This window comes from Aplidium turbinatum, chromosome 6 (genome assembly GCF_918807975.1).
Source record: "Aplidium turbinatum chromosome 6, kaAplTurb1.1, whole genome shotgun sequence".
Lineage (NCBI taxonomy): Eukaryota > Metazoa > Chordata > Ascidiacea > Aplousobranchia > Polyclinidae > Aplidium > Aplidium turbinatum.
The window spans coordinates 14,609,731-14,621,421 of NC_137477.1; positions in this window are offsets into that span (position 1 = coordinate 14,609,731).

Genomic DNA, 11,691 nt, shown 5'->3' on the forward strand with positions numbered 1-11,691 from the left:
CCATTGGTTGACTTTATTGCACTTGTTGGAAGCAGCTTTCTGTGGTGCTTGACCACTTGATAGAGGAGCTGGCGCTGTTGTTCATTTTTTGTATGGACTTCATTGAAGTCAGTAGCTAATTTGACTGCCCGCTCTGCACAATCATTGACGGCTTTGAGATGACGCCAAACTTTGCATGCTTCTTTATAATCATCACGATCACGCCATGTGTCAACAGAAGCAGTGACTCGAAAAGGTTAAGTGAACGCTATGTTACAAACTGTGCCAAAGAAAGACGTTAAAACTTGACAATTTTGTTTGGGGCAACACGACGAACATCTTCGGGAAATGGGTCTTTCTTAAGAGCATTAACGATTGCCTTCTTTTCATCATCTGTGTTATTATCACTGAATAAAGGCAGTGCAGCAAGATCCTCACTGATGTACCACAAGCGCAACCTCAACTTTTTTTTGCCACTTGAGAAATTGCATTGTCAACCTCTTTCTAATCCTCTGTGAGCTGTAACATTGCTAGGTCATTTGTAGGGGCAGATATTGATGAAGGTGCTGCAAACCAAAAAGTGGCATAGATGGTAGTAGTTAATATTACTTCATCTGCAACTGTACTGCATGCAAGTGGCAGTGTAATCTTATTGACCTTCATCTCGTAGTAGACGGCGAAGAACCACACCCCATACAGGCAGCTGACATGGCCCTCAAGAGAGTCAACAAATGGACACCCACTCTCTTGTGTTGACTCCCTTGAGGGGCTATGTCAGCTGCCTGTATGGGGTGTGGTTCTACGAGATGAAGATCAATAAGGTTACACTGCCACTTGCTTGCAGTACAGTTCTTGTGAGTGAAAGCTAATATCGCTACCACTGCAAAGACTCACGTTGTTACCAAACTAAAACGCATCCGTCAAGAGCATATAAGAGAATCAAAGCACAAAGGGAGGCGAAATTCAGCTTCCCAGCTGACCTCAGAAGCTGACTTCACCCAGAGCTTAAGTGCATTATTTGATATTGCACATGCTAACTGGGAATGCCGCATAACAATACCAGAAGATTGCCAGTTTTTGATAGACCAAGGTGGTGCATGACAGATACTGATGACAACAGAGGACCCAATGCATCGGCAAGCTGCTGCAAAGTATAGAAAGCGCAAAGATGATGAACAGAGACGCAACGGAAATCGCATTGATCCAGTACCATCAAGTGCTGCTGCTTTCTCATCTGAAAATGATTAGCAAATGATGAAGATTCTTCCAGTGACCCACTGTTTGCACCGTAAATCCAAATAACACCAAAACAAAAAAAAACCCAGTAGGAGCAGCCATTACCAAAACGCTGCATTATCGATAATCCACTGTTTAATGCAGCACTGAACAGAACTATAACATCAAGTCGTCAAGCAATGATGATCGTCACTCCTGCTCTTGCTGCAGCTGGAATTGATATAAATGAATTGACAATGTCACATTCCTCTGTCATGAATGCTCGAAACACCTCATGTGAAAGCCTGGCAGCTGCAGTGCTGCAAAAATTTAAACCAACAGTTACAGTTCCACTTGTTGTTCATTTTCATGGTAAATATTTGACTAATGCCAATGGCACAAAGTGCGAATCTTTGGCCATTGTAGTTTCTGGTATGCATGTTGAGATACTGCTTGGCATTCCGAAGCTGCCTGTTGGAACGGGATCACTAATGGGCCAAAAAGTAGTGGAATTCATACACGAGTTGTAGCAGAGCACTTAGCTGCACTTTGTTTTGACACGACATCAAGCAATACGGGAATCCACACTGGAGCTATCACTGTCATGCAGCAGGCATTTAATCGAAGGCTGCTAGTTCTTGCATGCCATGATCTCAAAGTCGTCAATGATTGTGCAGAGCGGGCACTGGGCAGTCAAATTAGCTACTGACTTCAATGAAGTCCTTACGGAAAATGAACAACAGCGCCAGCTCCTCTATCAGGTGATCGAGCACCACAGAAAGCTGCTTCCAACAAGTGCAAGTAAACGCCAACATGCCAACAGCTCCATTAAATAAAATCAATGGCTTGACTCTTTACAAACATTTCTTTTGCTTTTTCTGGGCAATGTGTTATCACCTGAAGCGTTGCGATTGTGACTGGTGAACGTACTTTTATACGGTTTTCGCTAAAGTTCAGTGCATGTAATTTCATTCCAAACGCTTGTTAATGTGATCTATTTTGTGCATTATTTCTGTTTTTCTGCATGTGGAAACACTTATTATATCATAAATTCAGAGTAAAACAATGGTTAACACAAAAATGCTGCAACTGCAATGTAGATAAGTCAAAAAAGAATTACGTCACATATTCAAGGAATTTTGATGAATTATGCCAAAGAAAGCAAATTTAGAGGTCGGTGGGAGAGCACTTCCTCTTGTCGGATTCACTTCAAATTTTCACAGTGTCATTTTTTCATGAATCCTCCTCAAATGAGAGGGTGTGCAAACAAAAATAAAAAATTTCCATTTTTTTTGGCCACCCTAATGGGCGGCGCATAATGAGCTTTTCTTCTCTGGTTTTTTCGATGTCGCAGTTACTCAGGTGTGGAATTGCTGGTGGTTTGTTGGTATGGTCAGAATTTAAGTTCACAAGTTTGTAGTAAGATTTAGCATGAACGTTGATTGCTGGAACATTGAATTTTTTCACATGGACAGAAGCTACGGATTCTTCCCCATCGGATGGCTCGTTTTGGACTGGTGCTGCTTCGCTTTCAGGCACTTTATTTTCGATTGAAAATTGTTCAATGACCCCTCTCAAACTAAGGATTTTGTTCACACCTAAATGACGAACTGTTTTATCTGCCAACATCCCCAAGAAAATGTTTTCTTGTTGCGCAAAGAATGCATTTCGCGTAAGGACATCCAGTGCAATCTTCTTGACTTTATTGTTCGGAAATTTGACGACTCTTTGTAGCATATTGAAGAAGTTTTTCGGTCCATCTGTGATCGTGTGGTAGTGCTTGATTTCAAACTATGCCGGAAAGTAAACTCTAATGCAAAATTTTGCGATTGTTGTCAATGTTGTGGTTGGTTGTTGTATAGAAACATACAAACGGGGTATGCGACAGGCCAAGGTCAGCCACCTTGCATGGGAAAGTCCTCCAACTTCGTGAAGCTTGAGATCTTCATCAACAGTGCCCAACATTACGACCATACAGATTCTGTACCCATAATTTTCGTCATTTAGCTGTGAACAAAATCCTTAGTTTGAGGGGAGCCATCGAACAATTTTCAATCGAAAATGAAGTGCCTGAAAGCGAAGCAGCACCAGTCCAAAACGAGCCATCCGATGGGGAAGAATCCGTAGCTTCTGTCCATGTGAAAAAATTCAATCATGCTAAATCTTACTACAAACTTGTGAACTTAAATTCTGACCAAACCAACGAACCACCAGCAATTCCACACCTGAGTAACTGCAACATCGAAAAAATCAGAGAAGAAAAGCTCATTATTCGCCACCCATGCCACAATTAAGCTGTGGAGCGCCACATAAAGCTTGTAATCGAAGCTTCATCAGTAATAGCTGGCTTCAACAGACGTGACGGTCTGATCAGGCTAAAGATTTGGTCACGAAAACTGATGAAGCAATACAATACCAAAAAGCAATTTCAATCTTAAGTCTTCCTGCCCATACCATTCCCCCCTGCATAAAACTGGCATTTAACGTCTGTCGTCTAGGCTATTGTAATATTATGAAACCCAATTTTATATTTGTTTGTTGTTACCATCCTGTGCTTGTGCTTGCTCTAAAACCACTCAAATGTGTGTTTCATTGGTTAGAGATATATCATACTCATTATGGTGATGTTAACTGTGCATAATGCTATATGTTATTCATATTTGACCTGAAAATTACATTTTGTGAAAATAACCATATTTCTAGCAAAATTTCGAAAAAACGTTCTTTTGGGACAGATAGGAAAGTGCACATTCTGCTTCTTTTGGCATCAAAATTAGCTCTCTAACATCACCGCTCACAGAGTTATGGCATTTTTATGGGATTTGACCCCCTCATGACCTTTGCGTCAAGGTTGTCACCTGAGTATTCAAGGCAACATCCCAAAAACACTTTTAAACTTAGTTTTGGGACCAAAGGCAACTATTGAGAGGGGACGTTTTTTGAATTAGTGATGTTTATTTTTTTCACTCCACCCTAATGTGGAATGCACCCAAAAACAACATAATTTGCTACGTAGACGCAGCGTGCGTTTAGCTTAATGAGCTTGCAAACAGACTCGATGTCGCTTTCGAAAGTCGAAACCTCTACAGAGAATTGTCGCGGCAGTGAATCGCTTGCTGTGAAAATGAACTTGAAGTCTCGGCCCTTGAAGTCTCGGCTCTTGAAGTATGGGCAGGAAGACCTAAGATTGAAATTGCTTTTTCGTATTGTATTGCTTCATCAGTTTTCGTGACCGAATCTTTAGCCTGAACAGACTGTCACGTCTGTTGAAGCCAGCTACTGCTGATGAAGCTTTGGTTACAAGCTTCATGTGGCGCTCCACAGCTTAATTGTGGCATGGGTGGCATGGGCATAATGAGCTTTTCTTCTCTGATTTTTTAGATGTCGCAGTTACTCAGGTGTGGAATTGCTGGTGGTTTGTCTTGGTTGGACCAAGGAGCATCTCAACCATCTTGGATGGTTGAGATGCTCCTATGGACGTGGAAGAGGCTAATGGATGCGAAAACGGCAACATCTCTGACTTACAGTGATAGTTGATCCATGCAAAAAATTATATCTGCACTGCTTTTATAGCAGCTGCTCCAGTGAAGAAGATTTTTCTATCACTTTTATAAGAAGCTGCCGTACTCTATGCAGGTTGCAATAATAGGCTACCCCGTTTTGATCTTTGAACTGAAACTCATCACTGCCTGAATTACAATGAATTGAGCACAAGGTTACTGGAAATAATAATTTGTTAAAAAAAGTCAGTAGTTTAAATAAAGCCTCGACAAGTAAGCGGAACCGCCAGGATCAAGCTCTCAAAGAAGCTTTCTCAGTCGGAGCCATCAATCAACCAACAAAAATCAATCAAAGGCATTTTGATTTGTCCGCGCCACTAAGCAGCTGTGCGTCATGTGACCACTGATCAGGGTTGCCAGACCCTAAAAACAATTCCAGACAAAATCAGGTTTCAAACCAGCTCATTACCAAACCAAATTTTTAGTACACTTGACATAACTAAAACGCTAAGCAAAACAGGTTTCGTTCATAAAATATCAATAATTTTTCATAAACAAATGTAATATTTTTATCAAAAATCATGGTAGCCTGCGAAACTTACATTTTATTCAATAAGGCCTACTTGTCGTTTACAGCTCGGAAAACCAGTGATCATTGCACTCACCCAGCTGTGGTCTAAAATATTGACTACTAATGCCTCACAGTCTGATTATCGTATATTGTATCAGTATTCATCCTCAGCGCTCAATATTTCACCGGCAAAAGCAGTGATTCAAACACATTTAAATTAAACTTTACTCGACTTTACCTTGGACATAATGGTCACAGCGGTAAACCATAATATCTTCGTGGGGAAGTTGTAACATAAAATTCCCGGATCCTTTCGTTTGTATGCAATGACACGGAAAAAATACTCTTTTGAAAACGTCTTTCAAGAATTGTATTTCAGCAAAAAATAGCCAACAGGCTGTCGAAAATGGAGTGCAACGCGATAGGCCTACACCACTAAAACCTGTCACCACAATACAAATTACTTGGATAAAAGACGGAAAATTCGTCTAGTTGGTAAGCACAAGCAAAACGGACCAACCTTTCCAACGACGATTCTAAAATGACGAAACTGACTTGAGATATTTCAATGCACGTAACCAGCTTCTGTGACGTAACAGTGATAAACATTGTAGGCTAAACCAATTCGCACAGCTGTTGAAAAGGATTGTGCAATGTTTTAGAGGTCTTACGAAGTATGTTGCAATCTCGGCTCATTTTTTAGCAATTTCGATGACGTAAGTTATGTGACGTTTCATTTGAGGAACGATGGTTTGTAACACATAAAAGGGAAGATTTTGATAGGTCTCCGAAAATTAAAATGCAACATCAATGCCAAAGAAATAGCCTAACACATTCAAAAGAAGCCTAAAACATCGCCACCAGCCAAACCGAAAAATAAAACGCATTAAAAGTCAAAAAGAGCCAATCGCCAACCTAGCAATTTTTCCAAACATTGAAAAAAAAGTTACTAGCCTACCACAAAAGGTCACATCATGCCCGAGCTTATCATTATTGGACGCTATTTGGACATCAAAAGGAAAAGATGGTAACGTTTAGAACAAGTATCGGTAGAAGTTTGGATGTCATTCGTAGCGTATAGGCTATAGACCAGTGGTTCCCAACCTGGGGGTAAATTACCCCTGGGGGGTAATTTGCTTATTTTTGGGGGTAAGGATACCCGATTTGGAAACAGTGAAGGTTGTGAACTTTATAAAAGCGAAGTAATTGAAGACCTGTCTTTTCAAGGAACTGTGCAAGAAGATGGGAGAAGGATACGAAGCATTACTGTACTACACAGAAGTAGGCTATACAATGGCTGTCTCGTGGCAAAGTGATAACCCGCCTGGTCGAACTTCGTGAGGCTGTGTAGGCCTACATGTTTTTCTGATAGAAAAGAAGTAGGACTTGGCTGAATACTTCCCTAACCAACAGTGGATTTCCCAGCTGTGCTACCTGGCTGATATCTTTGGTGAATTGAACAAAGGCAATCTTCTAATTCAAGGCAAGAATGTAACTGTGATCGACACTAACGTAGCCATAGCAGCATTTATCGCGAAGGTTAAATTGTGGAACAAGCGAGTTGAAAGAGGCACAGTGGCGCAGTTTTAGACGCTTGACATGTAGGCTACCTCAAGGCAATAGACTTGAGTTGACAGCGTCGTTGAAGGAGGACATAGCTGGCCACTTAGGTCAGCTAGCCGAGAAGATGGACAACTACTTTCCGAATTTGGACACGGCTAGTCTCTAATGTTGCACTGAGCCCTTCACATGTGATGACAGCCAGGCAGAGATGTAGGCCTACGTATGTGCCGCAAATTCTACGCCGCATACATGCGGCGTAGACTTTTTGTTTGCGCTAACGCTTGCGGCCACACTTTTTTGGATAGTTTGCGCTTGAGGATGCGCTGTAAAGTTTTCGCGGTTTTTTAGCGCATAGCGTCAACGCATACTTTTTAATGTCTTAGTTGTTGTTTGCAATTTCTTTTTGTCAAAGTGCGAAATGTTGACGTCTTGCATTTGCCCATTGTTCTAGTGTTGTGTCACAGTGTCATCTATTGTTCAGTCAGCTGGAGTTTGTTTGTATATCGCATTACTGCCTTTGACGCTAGAGTCCCACGTGGAGACTGAAGTCTTGCAGAAAAAAAGAAAGAATTAGTTAAAACAACTTAGGCCTATTGAGAAATTACGGGTCAGAACAGGAATGTAATGTAAGCAAGCAAGTAGGTAGGTAATGTTGCTCCATGTAAAATGTAAACAATGACTTGGCTTCGTAGTGTGAAGTTTTTTTAGTCAAGCAGTGTTGAAGGCGTTTGTAAGCAATTGTGAACACTTTAATTTATATTAGTTAAGTCTTGCATTTTGGGGCAAATCAGAAACTTCTCAGGCAATGAGCAGTGCAGCCTATGTATCTAAACAAACTCAAATATTTGGTCTCCGACCGTGATTGCTTGCATGATGTTGTAGCCTACTCTGTATGTTATGTGTAGTACATTACTTTGCCTTTGCCGGTTATTCTTGTTGTAGGCTATGTAGCGTAGTAATGTGTAGGCCTACATACAGTAGGCTATCAAGCTAAGGTAATTTTTACTTGACAATTTATGCATTCTGATGCGTAAGTATGTAATTATATATGTTTTGTAACTTGATGAGCAGTTTAGCAAAACATGCATCCAGGGGCCAATTGTGAGAGGCTTTTGAGTAGCCTACTGCTAATAACACTAGTAATGCTAACTATCCCTGAATGCTAATAACAAAGAGTTGTGCAGTTCAGAATCTGAACTTGCTTGTGTCTGGCAGTTTTGTCTTCCATTAACCCACTTTTTAAAAATCTTATCAAAAAAAAGCATAGCCTAGAGCTTACTGAGAGAATTATGACATTAAAAGCAACATTAGTCTTATTCAAACGGAATCATTTTAAAAATAGTGTTTTTTATAATGGATTTTTAGGGAGCGACAGTTAGTATATTACTAGGAGCGACAGTCAGTATAATACTAGAATTTTCTTGATAGGCATATGGTACAGTTTCTTACACTACACTATTGTATTCAGGGAATAAATTACGGTAATACTAATCTCCAAGTGAAATGGAGCATGATAATACAAATCCATGGCCTTACATGGAAAAGTATTTTAAGCTCTCTTCTTCGAAAGGCAAAAACTTATATTTTCAATGCCAGATCGATGTGCTTTCCGGCCAAAAAAATAATTTCTTGTAACGAGAAATCGCGAAGTGGCTTGAAAAGTGTGTTGTTTCGAGTGGTTTATACCGTGTGAATGTTTGGCACCTAGCAAACAAAATGAGTTTGCGCTACAGTATGCGCTAACGCTGACGCCGCCAACTTTTTTTACAAGTTGCGTTAACGCATGCGGCGTATAGTTTTTCGAACGTTTGCGTTTGCGCTGACGGCGTCAATATTTTTTGTATGCGCGTACATCACTGCAGCCAGGTGAATGATGACGACTTTCCGGCTAAAGAAGAATTTATCACTCTCCGAATGAACGAAAGCGTTTAAACTTGATTTCAAGGGGAAAGGCTTGGAACCCTTTTGGTTTGGCAGAATCCAGGACGCACCAACATTAACGACACGGGCATTAAATATTCTGAAATATTTTTCAACAACGTACCGGTACTCGGTAGCCTACTGTATCGCTGTGAACAAGGATTTTCACCTATCATGGAAATGAAGACAAAGAAGCGCAATCGCCTGAATGTCGAAAGCGACACAAGAATCGCCCTCAGTACCACAAAGCCCAGGATCACAAAGCTGGCGGCTGAAATCCAGGCCCAACCTTCGCATTGAATGTTTACCACGCATTGTTATCTTGTATTCAGTACTATATTGCATTTTCATTGTCATAGTTAGCCCTTTGAAATACATAGCAATAAACACTTTTGTTTTTAAAAATTGGTCGTGGGGGTAATTGGCTCACTTCAGGGTGGAGATTAGGGTAACAGACAAAAAAAGGTTGGGAACCACTGCTATAGACCTTTCTCGCAGCCAACCAATAAATCGTGACGTGGAAAACAAACCACTTTACGAACTGAAATCGTTGTAGTGATGTAGCCTACAGTTTTTGAACGTTTTGGTTGTTGTTTTGATGGAACAATCGCGCATTTCAGTCGTAGATTTTGTACTTAAAGTAGGCCTAAGTTAGTTCTTTGACTGAGTATTAGGCTACAATTAAGTTATCTATTTTCAGAAGAAAAAAATTTACTTTACTCCAGGGCCGTAGCCCATGGGCCTAACTACCGCCTGCACAGCTCTATAGCCATCTGCACGGGGTCACTGAACGAAAGGACCTCGCATTGATAAATTTTATTTCAAAACATTTCAGTTAACAACTAGGTTAAAGTGGGCTACTATTTCATTTAGAATCTACACTAAGCCTATAGGCTATGTTAGTCTTTTCGCGCAGCATTTTCGTTTATTACTTGACGTTTTTGTCTTACCTTGGCTATATAAAGAATAACCACCCGTTGGCATAATCAGAGCAGTTAATACAGTTGCCTAAATCTTTAAAAAAGATCCTGTTTCAGTACAAAGGATGCTGTACGCACGAACATACTGCGGTGGATCAGAGAGTTTTGGAGTTAGCGCTTTGAAGAAACCTGCTCTCCATTCAAATAAGTTTACAAGGATAAAAAATTATGATTGAAATGTTCAAAATGAAATGGGCTTTGATTGGAAGCACCATTACATGATGTATTTTGACAAACCCTCTCACAACACGTTTTGACATCTGGCCTACCGCCTATGAAAATATTCTCATGAGTTGAAGTCCACGTGGAATACGGTACTAAACATTTTAGGCTATAAGTTACGGTACTATAGGGGAAGGTTTGGTTAGTTGAGCCGGGTAACGGTTGATCCATCCGGTTTTATCGCAACGTCGTGCATGATTAGTCAACCGTTTTATAACGAAAATATGGAAAAACTTGAAGTCCATCAGCACATGTAGTTTTAGGGATTTTCTACAAGCAGAAAATTTGTGAAGCGGTTAAATGTAAAATGGTAGGTAAAAGTAGTTTTGATAGAAATAAGAAATGTGTTATTTTTTCCGACGATGTTTCATCGTTGTCTTAATCGAAATTCTGGGATAGGTAAGGGCAACCTACTCTTTGTTTTAGTACTTTTTGTTGCTTGATTAGCCAGTTGGTTATTGGCAACTTTTCATGAATTTTGAAAATGGCGGCGATGTTAACAGTTGAGCCACTTGCAATGTTCACAGTTGAGCCATGTCTTTGTCATAAGGAATGTAGTTTATGAGCCGATGGTCCTTACGTACTGCCCTAGTTTTGTTGTACCGTACCGTACTGTAATTGATACGTAGAACTGGTGGCGTAGCCGAGGGGCGGTCCACTGCCCCCCTTAAACTTCCATAAAATTAATTTTTTTCTGTAATGCGCCAGTTTGAGGGTAATTTTTTTAGCACTTCCCCCTTATATTTTTCGATAGCAACGCCACTGGTTGCTAATGTTCGTTTTCTTCACAAACCTCGCGAAATCCTTTCAGAAAGGTAAAAGCACCTTCATGCAAAGTTTCCTATTGAATGATTCTCAGTGTTTTCAGTAGTATAAATTTCTGTTTGTTCAGTTTTCATTGTTATTTCATTTTAAGACACTAGACACAATACATAGTTTAAACATTTTTTGATTGTTTATTTGCTAGATGTTTAAGCGAAGAGTTTATTGTGTTTGATACAGATTGAGCTCTCTTTTGGGATATCTTTTGGAAGTGAAATAATAGTGGATCAATCGTGAACAATGGGTGGCTCAACCGTGAAATTTAGGGTATCATTTGAGCCGGCTGAGCCTATCATTTGAGCCAATTTCAAAATGCCGATAAATGATATGAATCGGGGTCAGTCGCAAACACAAACACACTCACAAGAACTGCTAAAGACTGAAATTTATCATGATGGATTCGGATTTTTGATAAAGTTTGTCGTTAAATCTTTATTGCAGAAACATCGATTTCTGGCTCAACTAACTAGACCTTCCTACGACAAATCGGATACTTTGCATTTAAAACTTGCAATGCTTTTGTAGGCCTATGACAGCCGAACATAATTTCACTTATCGAATAAACAGAGATAGGGTAGGCTGCTTCTTTTATGACAGTGTTCAACGTTGAGTTGCCAGCTGCCATCAAATTAAAAGCATGCTTAAAACAAAATTAGGCCTAATTTCATATTGAAACCACTCAGTAGGCCTAAATAACCTAACGGTTTTGAAATAAAACTTCCAAATGGAGTCCAAAATTCCGACGACTAATGGTAGTCGAATCTTTTCCTTCTGTTAAAGCGGTATTGTTGTCAAGAGCCTACGTAAGAACCCTAACCCTATGTGATCTTGTGATGGGATAGGACTAGCCTATCTCTATTCCACATTGATTACAGAAAAATATATTTCTCTTATTGCTTTTTTTGACTTGAATGTCTTT